Raw genomic sequence first — 17,500 nt, 5'->3', positions numbered from 1 at the left:
TGTGTACTAGGTAAGTGTGTGTGTGTGACTAGGTAAGGTTGTGTGTGACTAGGTAAGGGTGTGTGTGTGTGAACTAGGTGTGTGTTGTGTGACTAGGTAAGGGGTGTTTTGTGAGACTAGGTGTGTGTGTGTGTGACTAGGTAAGAGGTTGTGTGACTAAGTAAGGGTGTGTGTGTGACTAAGTAAAGGTGTTGTGTGAGACAGTAAGGTGTGTGTGTGACTAGGTAAGGGTGTGTGTGTGACTAGGTAAGTTGTGTGTGAGACTAGTAAGGGGTGTGTGTGTGTGACTAGTAAGGGTGTGTGTGTGACTAGGTAAGTGTTGTGTAGACTAGGTAATGTACTAAGTAAAGGTTGTTGTAGACTAGTAGGGGTGTGTGTGTGACTAGTAAGGGTGTGTAGACTAAGTAAAGTGTGTAGTGTTGACTAGTAAGCGTGTATGTGTAACTAGTAAGGTGTTGTGACTAGGTAAGGTGTGTGTGTATTAGGGTAAGGGGTGGTGTGTGAGACTAGGTAAGGTGTGTTGGACTAGTAAGGTGTGTGTGTGACTATGTGTGACCAAGTAAGTGTGTGTGAACTAAGTAAATGTGTGTGTGGACTAAGTAAAGGGTGTGTGTGTGAGACTGGTAGGTTGTGTAGACTAGGTAAGGGGTGTGTGTGTGACTAGGTAAGGGTGTGTGTGTGACTAAGTAAGAGGTGTGTGTGGACTAAGTAAGGTTGTGTGTAGTAAGTTTTGTAACTAAGTAAAAGTTTGTGTCTGTGTGTTTATGTGTGATAATAAGGTGTGTGTGTGTGACTATAGTTGTTGTGGACTAAGTAAGTTGTGTGCTAGTAAGGGTTGTGTTAAGTGTGTGTGTGTGACTAGTAAGAGTTTGTGTGTGACTAAGTAAGGGTGTGTGTGAACTAGGTAAAGGTGTGTGTGACTGGTAAGGGTGTGTGTGACTAGGTAAGTGTTGACTAGTATGTGTGTGACTAGGTGGTTTTGTGACGTAGGGTGTGTGTGTGACTAGGTGTTATGTTGTGACTAGAAGGGTGTGTGTGTGCTAGGTAAGGGTGTGTGTGTAGACTAAGTAAGGTGTGTGTGTGACTAAGTATGTGTGTGTGACTAGTAAGGTGTGTGTGTGTGACTAGGTGAGAAGTGTGTGTGTGACTTTGTGTTAGACTGGTAGTGTGTGTGTGACTAGTAATGTGTGAGACTAGTAATAGTGTGGTAGTGTATGAGACTAAATAGAAATTTTGTGGGACTAGGTAAGGGTGTGTTGGTGTGAGACTAGTAATGTGTGTGTGGAACTAGTGAAGGTTGTGTGTAGACTAAGTAAGGGTGTGTGTGTGACTAAGTAAAGAGATGTGTGTGAACTAGGTAAGGTGTGTGTGTGCTAGGTAAAAGTGTGTGTTGTGACTAAGTAAGGGTGTGTGTGTGACTAGGTAAAGGGGTTGTGACTGGAGGTTGTGTGTGACTAGGTAAGATATAGTGTGTGTGTGACTAAGTTGGAACTAGGTAAGGGTTGTGGACTAAGTAAGGGTGTGTTGTAGACTGGTTGTGTGTGACTAGTAAGGGTGTTGTGTAGACTAGTAAGGTGTGTTGTGTGAGACTAGGTAAAATTGTGACTAGTGTGTAGACTGTAGGTGTGTGTGTGGACTAGGTAAGGGTGTGTGTGTGCTGTGTGTGGTTGTGTGAACTAGTAAGGTGTGTGTGTGTGACTAAGTAAGGGTGTGTGTGGCTAGGTGGGTGTGTGTGAGACTAGGTAAGAGTGTGTGTGTGGACTAGTAAGGGTGTGTGTGACTAAGTAAGGTGTGTGTAGAGACTAGGTAAGGGGTGTGTGTGAGACTAGTAAGGTGTGTGTGTGACTAAGTAATGTGTTGTGTGACTAGGTAAGGGGTGTGTGTTGAGACTAGGTAAGGGTGTGTGTGAGACTAGGTAAATGTGTGTACTAGTAAGTGTGTGTGGACAGTTTGTGTGTTGTATAATGTGTGTGAGACTAGTAAGGTGTGTGACTAGTAAGGGTTGTGTGTGGAGACTAAGTAAGGGTGTAATGTGTGAGCTAGGTAAGTGTGTGTGAGACTAAGTAAATTGTGTAGAGACTAGGTAAGGTGTGTGTGTGAGCTAAGTAAAGGTGTGTGTGTGACTAAGTAAGGTGTTATGTGAGACTAGTAAGTGTGTGTACTAGGTAGGGTGTGGTGAAACTAGGTAAGTGTGTGTGTGACTAGGTAAGGGTGTGTGTGTGAGACTAGGTAAGGGTGTGTGTGTGACTAGTAGTGTGTGTGTGCTAGGTAAGTGTGTGTGTAGACTAGTAGTGTGTGTGTGACTGGTAAAGGTGTTATGTGTAGACTAGTAAGAGTGTATGTGTACTAATAAGTGTGTGTGGACTAAGTAAGGTGTGTGTGTGACTAAGTAAGGTGTGTGTGTGACTGTAAGGGTGTGTGTGCTAAGTAAGGGTGTGTGTGAACTAGTAAAGGGTGTGTGTGTGAGACTGTAAGTAGTGTGTGACAGTAAGGTGTTGTGCTTTTTTGTGTGCTAGTAAGGGGTATTGTGTGACTAAGTAAGGGTGTGTGTGTGACTAAGTAAAGGGTATGTGTGACTTGTACGGTGGTGTGTGTGAGACTATGTAAGGTTGTAGACTAAGTAATATGTGAGACTAGGTAAGGTGTGTGTGTGACTAAGTAAGTGTGTGACTAGTAAGGTGTGTGTGTAGACTAAGTAAGGGTGTGTGTAAGACTAGGTAAGTGTGTGTGACTGTGTGATTAAGGGTGTGTGTGTAGACTAGGTAGAGTGTGTGTGTGACTAGGTAAGGGTGTGTTGTGTGACTAAGTAAGGGTGTGTGTGTGCTAAGTAAAGGGTGTGTGTGTGAGCTAAGTAAGGGGTGTGTGTATGTGACTAAGTAAGTGTGTGTGTAGAGACTAGGGTAAAAGTGTGTGTGTGGACTAAGTAAGGGTGTGTTGTGTGACTAAGTAAAGGTGTGTTGGACTAAGTAAGAGTGTGTGTGTGACTAGTAAGTGTATGTGACTAAGTAAGAGTGTGTGTGTGAGACTAGTAAGGTGTGTGTGTGAACTAAGTAAGGTGTTGTGTGACCTAAGTAAGGGTGTGTGTGTACTAAGTAAGGATGTGTGTAGACTAAGTAAGGGTTATGTGTGAACTAAGTAAGGGTGTGTGTGTGACTAAGTAAAAGGTGTGTGTAGCTAGGTAAGGGTGTGTGTGACTAAGTAGGTGTTGTGACTAAGTAAGAGTGTGTGTGTAGAGACTAGGTAAGAGTGTATGTATGGACTATAAAAGTGTGTGTGTAAGACTAAGTAAGGGTGTGTGTGTAGCTAAGTAAGGTGTGTGTGTGACTAGGTAAGGGTGTGTGTGGGACTAGGTAGTATGTGTGAGACTAAGTAAGGGTGTATGTGTGACTAGGTAAAGGTGTGTGTGTGAGACTGTAAGGGTGTGTTGTAACTAGTTTATTAGTGACTGTAAAAGTGTATGTGTGACTAAGTGTTGTGTGTGAGACTGTAAGGTGTTGTTGACTAGGTAAGGTGTGTGTAGACTAAGTAAAGGTATGTGTGAACTAAGTAAAGGTGTGTGTGTGACTAAGTAGGAGTGTTGTGTGACTAGTAAGTGTGTGTGTGACTAAGTAAAGGTGTGTGAGACTATAAGGGTTTGTGTGACTATAGTTGTGTGTTGAACTAAGTAGTGTGTGTGTGGACTAAGTAAGGAGTGTGTGTGTGGACTAAGTAAGAGTGTTGTGTGGACTAGAGTAAAGGTGTATGTGTGACTAAGTAAAGGTGTGTGTGTAGACTAGTGTGTGTGTGACTAGGTAAGGGTGTGTGTGTGACTGGTAAGAGTGTGTGTGTAGACTAAGTAAGGTGTGTGTGAGACTAGTAAGGGGTGTATGTGAGCTATAAGTGTGTGTGTAAGACTAAGTAAGGTGTGTGTGAACTAAGTAAAGGTGTGTGTGTAGCTAGGTAAGGTGTGTGTAGTAACTAAGTAAAGTGTAATAATAAGACTAAGTAAGGGTGTTGTGGACTAAGTAAGGTAATGTTGTGTGACTAAGTATGTATGTGTATTGTGACTAAGTAGTAATAATTAGTGTGAACTGTAATAGTATTGTGTAACTAAGTGTTTATAAGTCTATAAAAGTGTGTTGTGTAGACTAAGTAAAGTGTGTGTGTGAACTAAGTAAGGTTGTGTGTGTGACTAGGTAAAGGTGTGTGTGTGAACTAAGTAAGAGTGTATGTGTGAGCTAGTAAGGTTTGTGACTAAGTAAGGTTGTGTATGTGACTAAGTAAGTGTGTGTGTGACTAAGTAAGAGTGTGTGTGTGACTAAGTAAAGGTGTGTGTGTGACTAGGTAAGAGGGTGTTACTAGTAAGTGTGTGTGTGAGACTAAGTAAGGGGTGTATTGTGTGAGACTAAGTAAAGGGTGTGTGTGTAGACTAATAAGTATTGTGTAGACTAAGTAAAAGTATGTGTGTAGACTAAGTAAGAAATGTGTGTGTAGACTAGGTAAGAGTGTGTGTGTGGACTAAGTAAGGGTGTGTGTAGACTAAGTAAGGGTGTGTGTGTGACTAGGTAAGAGTGTGTGTGAGACTAAGTAAGGGGTTGTGTGAACTAGGTAAGGTGTGTGTGAGACTAAGTAAGTGTTGTGGAGACTAGGTAAAAGTGTATTGTGTGGACTAAGTAAAAGTGTGTGTGAGACCTAGGTAAAAGTGTGTGTGAGACTAAGTAAAAGTGTATGTGTAAGACTAAGTAAAGGTGTAGTGTAGACTAAGTAAGGTGTGTGTGTGACTAAGTAAGGTATTTAACTAAGTAAAAGTGTGTGTGTAACTAGGTAAGGTGTGTGTGTAGACTAAGTAAAGGTGTGTGTGGACTAGTAAGGGTGTGTGTGTGGACTATGATTTGTGTGTGACTGGTAAAAGTGTATGTGTGAACTAAGTAAGGGTGTGTGTGTGAGACTAAGTAAAGTGTGTATGTGGACTAAGTAAAAGTTTATTGTAACTAAGTAAAGGTGTATTGTGTGACTAAGTAAAAGTGTGTGTATGTGGACTAGGTAAGAGTGTGTTGACTAAGTAAGAGGTGTGTGTGTAGACTAAGTAAAGAATTGTGTGTGTAACTAAGTAAGGTGTATGTGTGACTGTAAAGGTGTGTGTGTGTAGACTAAGTAAAAGTGTATGTAATGCGACTAAGTAAGAAGTTAATATGTGTGACTAAGTAAAAATTGTGTGTAACTAAGTAAGGTGTGTGTGAACTAAGTAAAAAGTGTATGTGTGTGACTAAGTAAGTAGTGTGTGTGACTGTAAAGTGTGTGTGGACTAAGTAAAAGTGTTAGTGTGACTAAGTAAGGTGTGTTTGACTAAGTAAGGGTGTAATGTGTGAGACTAAGTAAGGGGTATGTGTGTGACTAAGTAGTGGTTGTGACTAAGTAAAAGGTGTGTGTGTAAGACTAAGTAAAAGTGTGTGTGTAGACTAAGTAAAGGGTGTTATGTGAGACTAAGTAAAGTGTGTGTGTGACTAGGTAAGAGTGTGTGTGTGAGACTAAGTAAAAGTTTGTGTGAGACTAGGTAAGGGGTGTATGTGTAGAGACTAGGTAAGGGGTGTGTTGGTGAGACTAAGTAAGGTGTGTGTGACTAAGTAAGGGGTGTGTAGACTAGGTAAGGGTGTGTGTGTGTAATGTGGTGTGATACTAGGTAATGTGTGTGACTAGTAAGGGTGTGGATAATATGTATGTTTTATGTGTAACTATGTAGGTGTGTGTGTGTGACTAGGTAAGGGGTGTGTGTGTGACTAAGTAAAAGTGTGTAGTGACCTAGTAAAAGTGTATGTGTGTGACTAAGTAAAGGTTTGTGTGTGTAGAGACTAAGTAAAGGTGTGTGTGAACTAAGTAAGGGTGTGTGTGAGACTAAGGTAAGGGTGTGTGTGTGACTAAGTAATTGTGTGAGACTAGGTAAGGTTGTGTGTAAGACTAGGTAAGGGTGTGTGTGTAGACTAGGTAAAGTGTATGTGTAGACTAGGTAAGGTGTGTGTGTGACTAGGTAAGGGTGTGTATGTGTAGACTAAGTAAGGTTGTGTGTGTGAACTAGGTAAGGGGTGTGTGTGACTAGGTAAGGTGTGTGTGTGAGCTAAGTAAAGGGGTGTGTGTGAGACTAAGTAGAAGTGTGTGTGTGACTAAGTAAGGGTGTATGTGTAACTAGGTAAAAGTGTGTGTAGACTAAGTAAGGGTGTGTGTGTGGGACTAGGTAAGGGTGTGTGTGTGAGACTAAGTAAGGTGTGTGTAGTGACTAAGTAGGGTGTGTGTGTGACTAAGTAAAGGTGTATGTGTGAGACTAAGTAAGGGGTGTGTGTGTGAGACTAGGTAAGAGGTTGTGTGTGACTAGTAAGGGGACTAAGTAAGTGTGTGTGAGACTAAGTAAGATTGGTGTGTGAAGACTAGGTAAAGTGTGTGTGTGAGACTAGGTAAGGGGGTGTGTGTGTGACTAAGTAAAAGTGTGTGTGTGAGACTAGGTAAGGGGTGTGTGAGACTAAGTAAGGGTGTGTATGTGAGACTAGGTAAGGGGTGTGTGGTGAGACTAAGTAAAGGTGTGTGTGAGACTAAGTAAGGGGTGTGTGTGTGAGACTAGGTAAGAGTGTGTGTGTGACTAGGTAAGTTGTGTGTGTGAGACTAGGTAAAGTGTGTGTGTGTGACTAAGTAAGGTGTGTGTGTGACTAGGTAAGGTGGTGTGGTAGCTAGGTGTGTGTGTGTGACTAGGTAAGGGTGTGTGTATCTAGGTAAAGGTTGGTGTGAGACTAGGTAAGGGTGTGTGTGTGAACTAAGTAAAGGGGTGTGTGTGACTAGGTAAGAATTGTATGTGTGAGACTAAGTAAAGGGGTGTGTGTGAGACTAGGTAAGGGTGTGTGTGTGAGACTAGGTAGGGGTGTGTGTGTGAGACTAGGTAAAAGGGTGTGTGTGTGACTAAGTAAGAGTGTGTGTGTGAACTAGGTAAAGTGTGTGTGTAGACTAGGTAAAGGTGTGTGTGTAGACTAAGTAAGGGGTGTGTGTGAGACTAGGTAAGGGTTGTGTGTGAGACTAGGTAAGGGTGTGTGTGTAGACTAGTAAGGGTGTGTGTGTAGACTAGGTAAGTTGTGTGAGACTAGGTAAGGTGTGTGTAAGACTAAGTAGGTGTGTGTGTATAGTGTGTGTTGTGTAGTAATAGTGTGTGTGTGACGTAGGTGTGTGTGTGACTAAGTAAAGTGTGTGTGACTAAGTAAAGTGTGTGTGTGACTAAGTAATGTGTGTGTGTGAACTAAGTAAAGTGTGTGTGTGGAACTAAGTAAGTGTATGTTGAGACTAGTAAGGGTGTGTGTGAGACTAAGGTAATGTGTGTGTGAACTAAATAAAAGTGTGTGTAGACTAAGTAAGGGGTGTGTGTTGTGACTAGGTAAGGGTGTGTGTGTGACTAGGTAAAGGTGTGTGTGTGCTAGGTAAGGTGTGTGTGTGACTAGGTAAAGTGTGTGTGTGACTAGGTAAGGGTGTGTGTGTGAGACTAGGTAAGGGTGTGTGTGTGAACTAGGTAAGGTGTGTGTGTGAGACTAAGTAAGGGGTTGTGTGTGTGAGACTAGGTAAGGAGTGTGTGTGTGTGACTAAGTAAGGGTGTGTGGTAGCTAGTGTGGACTAAGTTTGTGTGACTAAGTAAGGGTGTGTGTGTGACTAGTAAGTGTGTGTGTGAACTAAGTAAGGGTGTGTGTGTAGACTAGGTAAGGGGTGTGTGTGTGAACTAAGTAAGGTGTGTGTGTGTGACTAGGTAAGTGTGTGTGTAAGACTAGGTAAGGTGTGTGTGTGCTGGTAAGGTGTGTGTGTGAGACTAAGTAAGGGTGTGTGTGAGACTAGGTAAGGGTTGTGTGTGACTAGGTAAAGGTGTGTGTGGACTAAGTAAGGGTGTGTGTGAGACTAAGTAAAAGTGTGTGTGTAAGACTGGGTAAGGGTGTGTGTGTGACCAGGTAAGTGTTGTGTGTGACTAGGTAAGGGTGTGTGTGAGACTAAGTAAGGGTGTGTGTGTGACTAGGTAAGAGTTTGTGTAGAGACTAGGTAAGGGTGTGTGTGGACTAGGTAAGGGTGTGTGTGTGACTAGGTAAAGTGTGTGTGGAGACTAAGTAAGGTGTGTGTGTGTGACTGGTAAAGGTGTGTGTGTGTGACTAGGTAAGTGTTTGTGTAACTAAGTGTGTGTGTGTGACTAGGAAGTGAGTGGTGTAGACTAGGTAAGGGTGTGTGTGTGAGACTAGGTAAGGGGTGTGTGTGTGACTAGGTAAGGGTGTGTGTGTAAGACTAGGTAAGTTGTATGTGTGGACTAGGTAAAAGTGTGTGTGTGTGACTAAGTAAGGGTTTGTGAGACTGGTAAGGGTGTGTGTGTGACTAGGTAAGGGTGTGTGTGGACTAGGTAAGGGTGTGTGTGAGACTAAGTAAGGATGTGTGTGTAACTAGGTAAAGTGTGTGTGTGTGACTAGGTAAAGTGTGTGTGAGACTAGGTAAGGAGTGTGTGTAGAGCTGGTAAGTGTGTGTGTAGACTAAGTAAGGGGTGTGTGTGTGAGTAAGTTGTGTGTGTAACTAAGTATAAGTTTGTGTGTGTGACTAGTAATTGTGTGTGTGTGACTAGGGTGTGTGTGTGACTAAGTAAGGGTGTGTGTGTGACTAGGTAAAGGTGTGTGTGGAGACTAGGTAAGGGTGTGTGTGTGTGAGACTAGGTAAGGGTGTGTGTGTGACTAGGTAAGGGTGTGTGTGTGAGACTAAGTAAGGGTGTGTGTGAGACTAAGTAAGGGGTGTGTGTGAACTAAGTAAAGTGTGTGTGTGGACTAGGTAAGGGTGTGGTGTGTGAGACTAGGTAAGTGTGTGTGTGAGACTAGGTAAGGGTGTGTATGTGAGACTAGGTAAGGGGTGTTGTGTGTGGACTAGGTAAGGGGTGTGTGTGTGACTAGGTAAGGTGTGTGTGTAGACTAGGTAATGGTGTGTGAGACTAGTAAGGGTGTGTGTGTGGCTGGTAGGGGTGTGTGTGAGACTAGGTAAGGGTGTGGTGTGTGACTAAGTAAGGTGTGTGTGTGACTGGTAAGGTGTGTGTGGACTAAGTAAGGTGTGTGTGTGACTAGGTATGTGTGTGACTAGGTAAGGGTGTGTGTGTGAGACTAGGTAAGGTGTGTGTGTGACTAGGTAAAAGTGTGTGTGTAGACTAGGTAAGAGTGTGTGTGTGTGAACTAAGTAAAAGTGTATTATGTAGACTAGGTAAGGGTGTGTGTGTAGACTAGTAAGGTGTGTGTGTGAGACTAGGTGAGGGTGTGTGTGTAGACTAGGTAAAGGTGTGTGTGTGTGCTAAGTAAAGGTGTGTATATGTGAACTAGGTAAAAGTGTGTGTGTGACTAGGTAAGGGTGTGTGTGTGACTAAGTAATGTGTGTGTGAGACTAGGTGTGTGTGTGAACTAAGTAAGGTGTGTGTGTAGACTAGGTAAGGGTGTGTGTGAGACTAAGTAAGGGTTGTGTGTGACTAGGTAGGGGTGAGGTAGGTGTGTGTAACTAAGTAAGAAGTGTGTGTGTGACTAGGTAGTGTGTGTGTGTGTGACTAGGTAAGGTGTGTGTGAAGACTAAGTAAAAGTGTGTGTGTGACTAGGTAAGGGGTGTGTGTGTAGACTAGGTGAAGGTTGTGTGTGTGACTAAGTAAGGGTGTGTGTGAGACTAGGTAAAGGTGTGTGTGGACTAGGTAAGGGTGTGTGTGAGACTAGGTAAGGGTGTGTGTGTGACTAGGTAAGTGTGTGTGTGTGAGACTAGGTAAGGGTGTGTGTGAGACTAGGTAAGGGGTGTGTGTGTGAGACTAGGTAAGGGGTGTGTGTGTGTGACTAGGTAAGGGTGTGTGTGTGAACTAGGTAAGGAGTGTGTGTGTGACTAGGTAAGGGGTGTGTGTGTAGACTAGGTAAGGGTGTGTGTGTGAGACTAGGTAAGGGTGTGTGACTAGGTAAGGGTGTGTGTGTGAGACTAGGTAAGGGTGTGTGTGTGACTAGGTAAGGTGTGTGTGACTAGGTAAGGTGTGTGTGTGACCTAGGTAAGGGGTGTGTGTAAGACTAGGTAAGTGTGTGTGTGTGAGACTAGGTGAGGTGTGTGTGTGGCTAGGTAAAATGTTGTGTAATATAAAATATAATGTGTTATATAATTATTAAGTTGTGTGTGACTAGTAAGAGTTTGTGTGTGACTAGGTAAGGGTGTGTGTGGGTGACTAGGTAAGAGTGTGTGTGTGACTAGGTAAAGGTGTGTGTGTGTGAGACTGGTAAGGGTGTGTGTGTGGACTAGGTAAGAGTGTGTGTGGACTAGGTAAAAGTGTGTGTGTGTGACTAGGTAAGGGGGTGTGTGTGAGACTAGGTAAGGGGTGTGTGTGAGACTAGGTAAGGGTGTGTGTGTAGACTAGGTAAGGTGTGTGTGTGGGACTAGGTAAGGGTGTGTGTGTGACTAGGTAAAGGGTGTGTGTGTGTGAGGCTAGGTAAGGGTGTGTGTGTACTAGTAAGGGGTGTGTGTGTGTGACTAGGTAAGGGGTGTGTGTGTGACTAGGTAAGGGGTGTGTGTGGACTAGGTAAGGGTGTGTGTGTGAGACTAGGTAAGGGTGTGTGTGTGGGACTAGGTAAGGGTGTGTGTGTGAGACTAGGTAAGGGGTGTGTGTGTGACTAGTAAGGGGTGTGTGTGTGACTAGGTAAGGGGTGTAGTGTGTGAGACTAGGTAAGGGTTGTGAGACTAGGTAAGGTGTGTGTGTGAGCTAAGTAGGTGTGTGTGTGTAAGACTAGGTAAGGGTTGTGTGTGGACTAAGTAAGGGTGTGTGTGTGAGACTAGGTAAGGGGTGTGTGTGTGACTAGGTAAGGGTGTGTGTGTGACTAGGTAAGGGGTGTGTGTGTGTGACTAGGTAAGGGGTGTGTGTGTGAGACTAGGTAAGGGTGTGTGTGTGACTAGGTAAGGGGTGTGTGTGTGACTAGTAAGGGGTGTGTGTGTGACTAGGTAAGGGGTGTGTGTGAGACTAGGTAAGGGTGTGTGTGTGAGACAAGTAAGGGTGTGTGTGTGAGACTAGGTAAAGGTGTGTGTGTGTGACTAGGTAAGGTGTGTGTGTGTGACTAGGTAAGGGTGTGTGTGAGACTAGGTAAAGGGTGTGTGTGTGACTAGGTAAGGGTGTGTGTGTGAGACTAGGTAAGGGTGTGTGTGTGTAGACTAGGTAAGGTGTGTGTGTAGACTAGGTAAGGGTGTGTGTGTGAGACTAGGTAAGGGGTGTGTGTGTGAGACTAGGTAAGGGTGTGTGTGTGACTAGGTAAGGTGTGTGTGTGTAGACTGGTAAGGTGTGTGTGTGAGACTAGGTAAGGGGTGTGTGTGTGACTAGGTAAGGGGTGTGTGTGAGACTAGGTAAGGGGTGTGTGTGTGACTAGGTAAGGGTGTGTGTGTGTGACTAGGTAAGGGGTGTGTGTGTGAGACTAGGTAAGGGTGTGTGTGTGGACTAGGTAAGGGTGTGTGTGTGACTAGGTAAGGGGTGTGTGTGTGAGACTAGGTAAGGGGTGTGTGTGTGAGACTAGGTAAGGGTGTGTGTGTGAGACTAGGTAAGGTGTGTGTGTGTAGACTAGGTAAGGGGTGTGTGTGAGACTAGGTAAGGGTGTGTGAAACTAGGTAAGGGTGTGTGTGTGAGACTAGGTAAGGGTGTGTGTGTGTGACTAGGTAAGGGTGTGTGTGTGTGACTAGGTAAGGGTGTGTGGTGTGACTAGGTAAGGGTGTGTGTGTAGACTAGGTAAGGGTGTGTGTGTGTGACTAGGTAAGGGGTGTGTGTGTGACTAGGTAAGGGTGTGTGTGTGAGACTAGGTAAGGGTGTGTGTGTGAGACTAGGTAAGGGGTGTGTGTGTGACTAGGTAAGGGTGTGTGTGTGGACTAAGTAAGGGTGTGTGTGTGTGACTAGGTAAGGGGTGTGTGTGTGAGACTAGGTAAGGGTGTGTGTGTGTGTGACTAGGTAAAGGTGTGTGTGTGTGACTAGGTAAGGGTGTGTGTGTGTGGACTAGGTAAGGGGTGTGTGTGTGAGACTAGGTAAAGGGGTGTGTATGTGTGAGACTAGGTAAGGTGTGTGTGTGTGACTAGGTAAGGGTGTGTGTGTGAGACTAGGTAAGGGGTGTGTGTGAGACTAGGTAAGGGTGTGTGTGTGAGACTAGGTAAGGGGTGTGTGTGTGAGACTAGGTAAGGGTGTGTGTGTGACTAGGTAAGGGGTGTGTGTGTGAGACTAGGTAAGGGGTGTGTGTGAGACTAGGTAAGGGGTGTGTGTAGACTAGGTAAGGTGTGTGTGTGGACTAGGTAAGGTGTGTGTGTGTGACTAGGTAAGGTGTGTGTGTGTGACTAGGTAAGGGGTGTGTGTGTGAGACTAGGTAAGAGTGTGTGTGTGTGACTAGGTAAGGGGTGTGTGTGTGACTAGGTAAAGGGTGTGTGTGGGACTAGGTAAGGGTGTGTGTGTGAGACTAGGTAAGTGTGTGTGTGTGAGACTAGGTAAGGGGTGTGTGTGTGTGACTAGGTAAGGGTGTGTGTGAGACTAGGTAAGGGTGTGGTGTGTGTGACTAGGTAAGGGTGTGTGTGTGACTAGGTAAGGGGTGTGTGTGTGACTAGGTAAGGGGTGTGTGTGTGAACTAGGTAAGGGTGTGTGTGTGACTAGGTAAGGGGTGTGTGTGTAGACTAGGTAAGGGGTGTGTGTGTGAGACTAGGTAAGAGTTGTGTGAGACTAGGTAAGGGGTGTGTGTGTGTGACTAGGTAAGGGTGGTGTGTGTGAGACTAGGTAAGGGTGTGTGTGTGGACTAGGTAAGGGTGTGTGTGTACTAGGTAAGGGTGTGTGTGTGTGAGACTAGGTAAGGGTGTGTGTGTGTGAGACTAGGTAAAGGTGTGTGGTGTGTGAGACTAGGTAAGGGTGTGTGTGTGAGACTAGGTAAGGTGTGTGTGTGTAGACTAGGTAAGGGGTGTGTGTGTGACTAGGTAAGGGTGTGTGTGTGAGACTAGGTAAGGGTGTGTGTGTGTGAGACTAGGTAAGGGTGTGTGTGTGAGACTAGGTAAGGGTGTGTGTGTGAGACTAGGTAAGGGGTGTGTGTGGACTAAGTAAATGTGTGTGTGTGACTAGGTAAGGGTGTGTGTGTGACTAGGTAAGGGGTGTGTGTGTGAGACTAGGTAAGGGTGTGTGTGTGAGACTAGGTAAGGGTGTGTGTGAGCTAGGTAAGGGGTGTGTGTGTGACTAGGTAGGGGTGTGTGTGTGTGAGACTAGGTAAGGGTGTGTGTGTGAGACTAGGTAAGGGGTGTGTGTGTGAGACTAGGTAGGGTGTGTGTGTGTGACTAGGTAAGGGTGTGTGTGTGTGACTAGGTAAGGGGGTGTGTGTGTGAGACTAGGTAAGGGTGTGTGTGTGTGAGACTAGGTAAGGGGTGTGTGTGTGAGACTAGGTAAGGGTGTTGTGTGTGAGACTAGGTAAGGGGTGTGTGTGTGTGACTAGGTAAGGGTGTGTGTGTGACTAGGTAAGGGGTGTAGTAGTGTGTGTGTGACTAGGTAAGGGTGTGTGTGAGACTAGGTAAGGGGTGTGTGTGTGACTAGGTAAGGGGTGTGTGTGTGAGACTAGGTAAGGGGTGTGTGTGTGAGACTAGGTAAGGGGTGTGTGTGTGAGACTAGGTAAGGGGTGTGTGTGTGGACTAGGTAAGGGTGTGTGTGTGTGAGACTAGGTAAGGGTGTGTGTGTGTGACTAGGTAAGGGTGTGTGTGTGACTAGGTAAGGGTGTGTGTGTGGACTAGGTAAGGGTGTGTGTGTGTGACTAGGTAAGGGTGTGTGTGAGACTAGGTAAGGGGTGTGTGTGTGACTAGGTAAGGGGTGTGTGTGTGACTAGGTAAGGGTGTGTGTGTGTGAGACTAGGTAAGGGTGTGTGTGTGAGACTAGGTAAGGGGTGTGTGTGTGACTAGGTAAGGGTGTGTGTGTGACTAGGTAAGGGTGTGTGTGAGACTAGGTAAGGGGTGTGTGTGTGAGACTAGGTAAGGGGTGTGTGTGTGAGACTAGGTAAGGGGTGTGTGTGTGAGACTAGGTAAGGGTGTGTGGTGTAGACTAGGTAAGGGTGTGTGTGTAGACTAGGTAAGGGGTGTGTGTGTGAGCTAGGTAAGGGTGTGTGTGTGAGACTAGGTAAGGGGTGTGTGTGTGAGACTAGGTAAGGGTGTGTGTGTGGACTAGGTAAGGGGTGTGTGTGTGTGAGACTAGGTAAGGGTGTGTGTGTGTGACTAGGTAAAGTGTGTGTGTGTGACTAGGTAAGGGTGTGTGTGTAGACTAGGTAAGAGTGTGTGTGTGACTAGGTAAGGGTGTGTGTGTGAGACTAGGTAAGGGGTGTGTGTGTGACTAGGTAAGGGTGTGTGTGTGAGACTAGGTAAGGGTGTGTGTGTGAGACTAGGTAAGGGTGTGTGTGTGAGACTAGGTAAGGGTGTGTGTGGAGACTAGGTAAGGGGTGTGTGTGTGTGACTAGGTAAGGGGTGTGTGTGTGAGACTAGGTAAGGGTGTGTGTGGACTAGGTAAGGGTGTGTGTGTGAGACTAGGTAAGGGGTGTTTGTGTGTGAGACTAGGTAAGGGGGTGTGTGTGAGACTAGGTAAGGGTGTGTGTGTGAGACTAGGTAAGGGTGTGTGTGTGAGACTAGGTAAGGGGTGTGTGTGTGAGACTAGGTAAGGGGTGTGTGTGAGACTAGGTAAGGGGTGTGTGTGTGTGGACTAGGTAAGGGGTGTGTGTGTGAGACTAGGTAAGGGTGTGTGTGTGACTAGGTAAGGGTGTGTGTGTGAGACTAGGTAAGGGGTGTGTGTGTGTAGACTAGGTAAGGGGTGTGTGTGTGAGACTAGGTAAGGGGTGTGTGTGTGACTAGGTAAGGGTGTGTGTGAGACTAGGTAAGGGTGTGTGTGTAGACTAGGTAAGGGTGTGTGTGTGTGACTAGGTAAAGGGTTGGTGTGTGAGACTAGGTAAGGGTGTGTGTGTGTAGACTAGGTAAGGGGTGTGTGTGTGACTAGGTAAAGGGTGTGTGTGTGGAGACTAGGTAAGGGGGTGTGTGTGTGAGACTAGGTAAGGGTGTGTGTGTGAGACTAGGTAAGGGTGTGTGTGTGAGACTAGGTAAGGGGTGTGTGTGTGACTAGGTAAGGTGTGTGTGTGTAGACTAGGTAAGGGTGTGTGTGTGTGACTAGGTAAGGGGTGTGTGTGTGTGACTAGGTAAGGGTGTGTGTGAGACTAGGTAAAGGTGTGTGTGTGTGAGACTAGGTAAGGGGTGTGTGTGTGACTAGGTAAGGGGGTGTGTGTGAGACTAGGTAAGGGGTGTGTGTGTGACTAGGTAAGGGGGTGTGTGTGTAGACTAGGTAAAGGTGTGTGTGTAAGACTAGGTAAGGTGTGTGTGTGGGGACTAGGTAAGGGGTGTGTGTGTGTGACTAGGTAAGGGTGTGTGTGTGACTAGGTAAGGGGTGTGTGTGAGACTAGGTAAGGGGTGTGTGTGTGAGACTAGGTAAGGGTGTGTGTGTGAGACTAGGTAAGGGGTGTGTGTGTAGACTAGGTAAGGGTGTGTGTGAGACTAGGTATGGGTGTGTGTGTGAGACTAGGTAAGGGGTGTGTGTGTGACTAGGTAGTGTGTGTGTGACTATGTAGGTGTGTGTGTGTGACTAGGTAAGGGTGTGTGTGTGACTAGGTAAGGGGTGTGTGTGTGGGACTAGGTAAGGGTGTGTGTGTGTGACTAGGTAAGGGGTGTGTGTGTGAGACTAGGTAAGGGTGTGTGTGTGACTAGGTAAGGGGTGTGTGTGTGAGACTAGGTAAGGGGTGTGTGTGTAGACTAGGTAAGGGGTGTGTGTGTGAGACTAGGTAAGGGGTGTGTGTGTGAGACTAGGTAAGGGTGTGTGTGTGAGACTAGGTAAGGGGGTGTGTGTGAGACTAGGTAAGGGGTGTGTGTGTGTGACTAGGTAAGGGGTGTGTGTGTGACTAGGTAAGGGTGTGTGTGTGACTAGGTAAGGGTGTGTGTGTGACTAGGTAAGGGGGTGTGTGTGAGACTAGGTAAGGGGTGTGTGTGTGAGACTAGGTAAGGGGTGTGTGTGTGACTAGGTAAGGGTGTGTGTGTGAGACTAGGTAAGGGGTGTGTGTGTGAGACTAGGTAAGGTGTGTGTGTGTGACTAGGTAAGGGTGTGTGTGTGTGAGACTAGGTAAGGGTGTGTGTGTGACTAGGTAAGGGTGTGTGTGTGAGACTAGGTAAGGGTGTGTGTGTGAGACTAGGTAAGGGTGTGTGTGTGAGACTAGGTAAGGGTGTGTGTGTGTGTGACTAGGTAAGGGGTGTGTGTGAGACTAGGTAAGGGTGTGTGTGTGAGCTAGGTAAGGGTGTGTGTGTGTGACTAGGTAAGGGTGTGTGTGTGAGACTAGGTAAAAGTGTGTGTGTGTGACTAGGTAAGGGTGTGTGTGTGAGACTAGGTAAGGGGTGTGTGTGTGAGACTAGGTAAGGGGTGTGTGTGTGAGACTAGGTAAGGGGTGTGTGTGTGAGACTAGGTAAGGGGTGTGTGTGTGTGACTAAGTGTGTGTGTGTGAGACTAGGTAAGGTGTGTGTGTGTGTGTGTGTGTGTATGTGTGTGTGTGTGATAGGTAAGGTGTGTGTGTGTGTGTATGTGTGTGTGTGTGTGACTAGGTAAGGGTGTGTGTGTGAGACTAGGTAAGGGTGTGTGTGTGACTAGGTAAGGGGTGTGTGTGTGTGACTAGGTAAGGGGTGTGTGTGTGTGAGACTAGGTAAGGGGTGTGTGAGACTAGGTAAGGGGTGTGTGTGAGACTAGGTAAGGGGTGTGTGTGTGTGACTAGGTAAGGGGTGTGTGTGAGACTAGGTAAGGGGTGTGTGTGTGACTAGGTAAGGGTGTGTGTGTGTGACTAGGTAAGGGGTGTGTGTGTGACTAGGTAAGGGGTGTGTGTGTGACTAGGTAAGGGGTGTGTGTGTGACTAGGTAAGGGGTGTGTGTGTGACTAGGTAAGGGGTGTGTGTGTGTGACTAGGTAAGGGGTGTGTGTGTGTGACTAGGTAAGGCTTGTGTGTGAGACTAGGTAAGGGTGTGTGTGTGAGACTAGGTAAGGGGTGTGTGTGTGACTAGGTAAGGGGTGTGTGTGTGTGAGACTAGGTAAGGGGTGTGTGTGTGTGACTAGATAAGGGGTGTGTGTGAGACTAGGTAAGGGGTGTGTGTGTGTGTGAGACTAGGTAAGGGGTGTGTGTGTGACTAGGTAAGGGGTGTGTGTGTGACTAGGTAAGGGGTGTGTGTGAGACTAGGTAAGGGTGTGTGTGTGTGACTAGGTAAGGGGTGTGTGTGAGACTAGGTAAGGGTGTGTGTGACTAGGTAAGGGGTGTGTGTGTGAGCTAGGTAAGGGGTGTGTGTGTGTGACTAGGTAAGGGGTGTGTGTGAGACTAGGTAAGGGGTGTGTGTGTGACTAGGTAAGGGGTGTGTGTGTGAGACTAGGTAAGGGGTGTGTGTGTGACTAGGTAAGGGGTGTGTGTGTGTGTGAGACTAGG

The 17,500-nt window shown here is 46.1% G+C and overlaps 1 protein-coding gene across 1 annotated transcript in view; it reads right to left on the bottom strand.

Moving 5' to 3' along the window:
* The window catches only part of LOC106604017 (stAR-related lipid transfer protein 13), an 84,707-nt gene that overhangs the window by 20,377 nt on the left and 46,830 nt on the right, over nt 1–17,500 (bottom strand).

This window comes from Salmo salar, chromosome ssa04 (genome assembly GCF_905237065.1).
Source record: "Salmo salar chromosome ssa04, Ssal_v3.1, whole genome shotgun sequence".
Lineage (NCBI taxonomy): Eukaryota > Metazoa > Chordata > Actinopteri > Salmoniformes > Salmonidae > Salmo > Salmo salar.
Note: the sequence above shows the minus strand (reverse complement) of the source record. Positions and strands in the feature narration are given on the sequence as shown.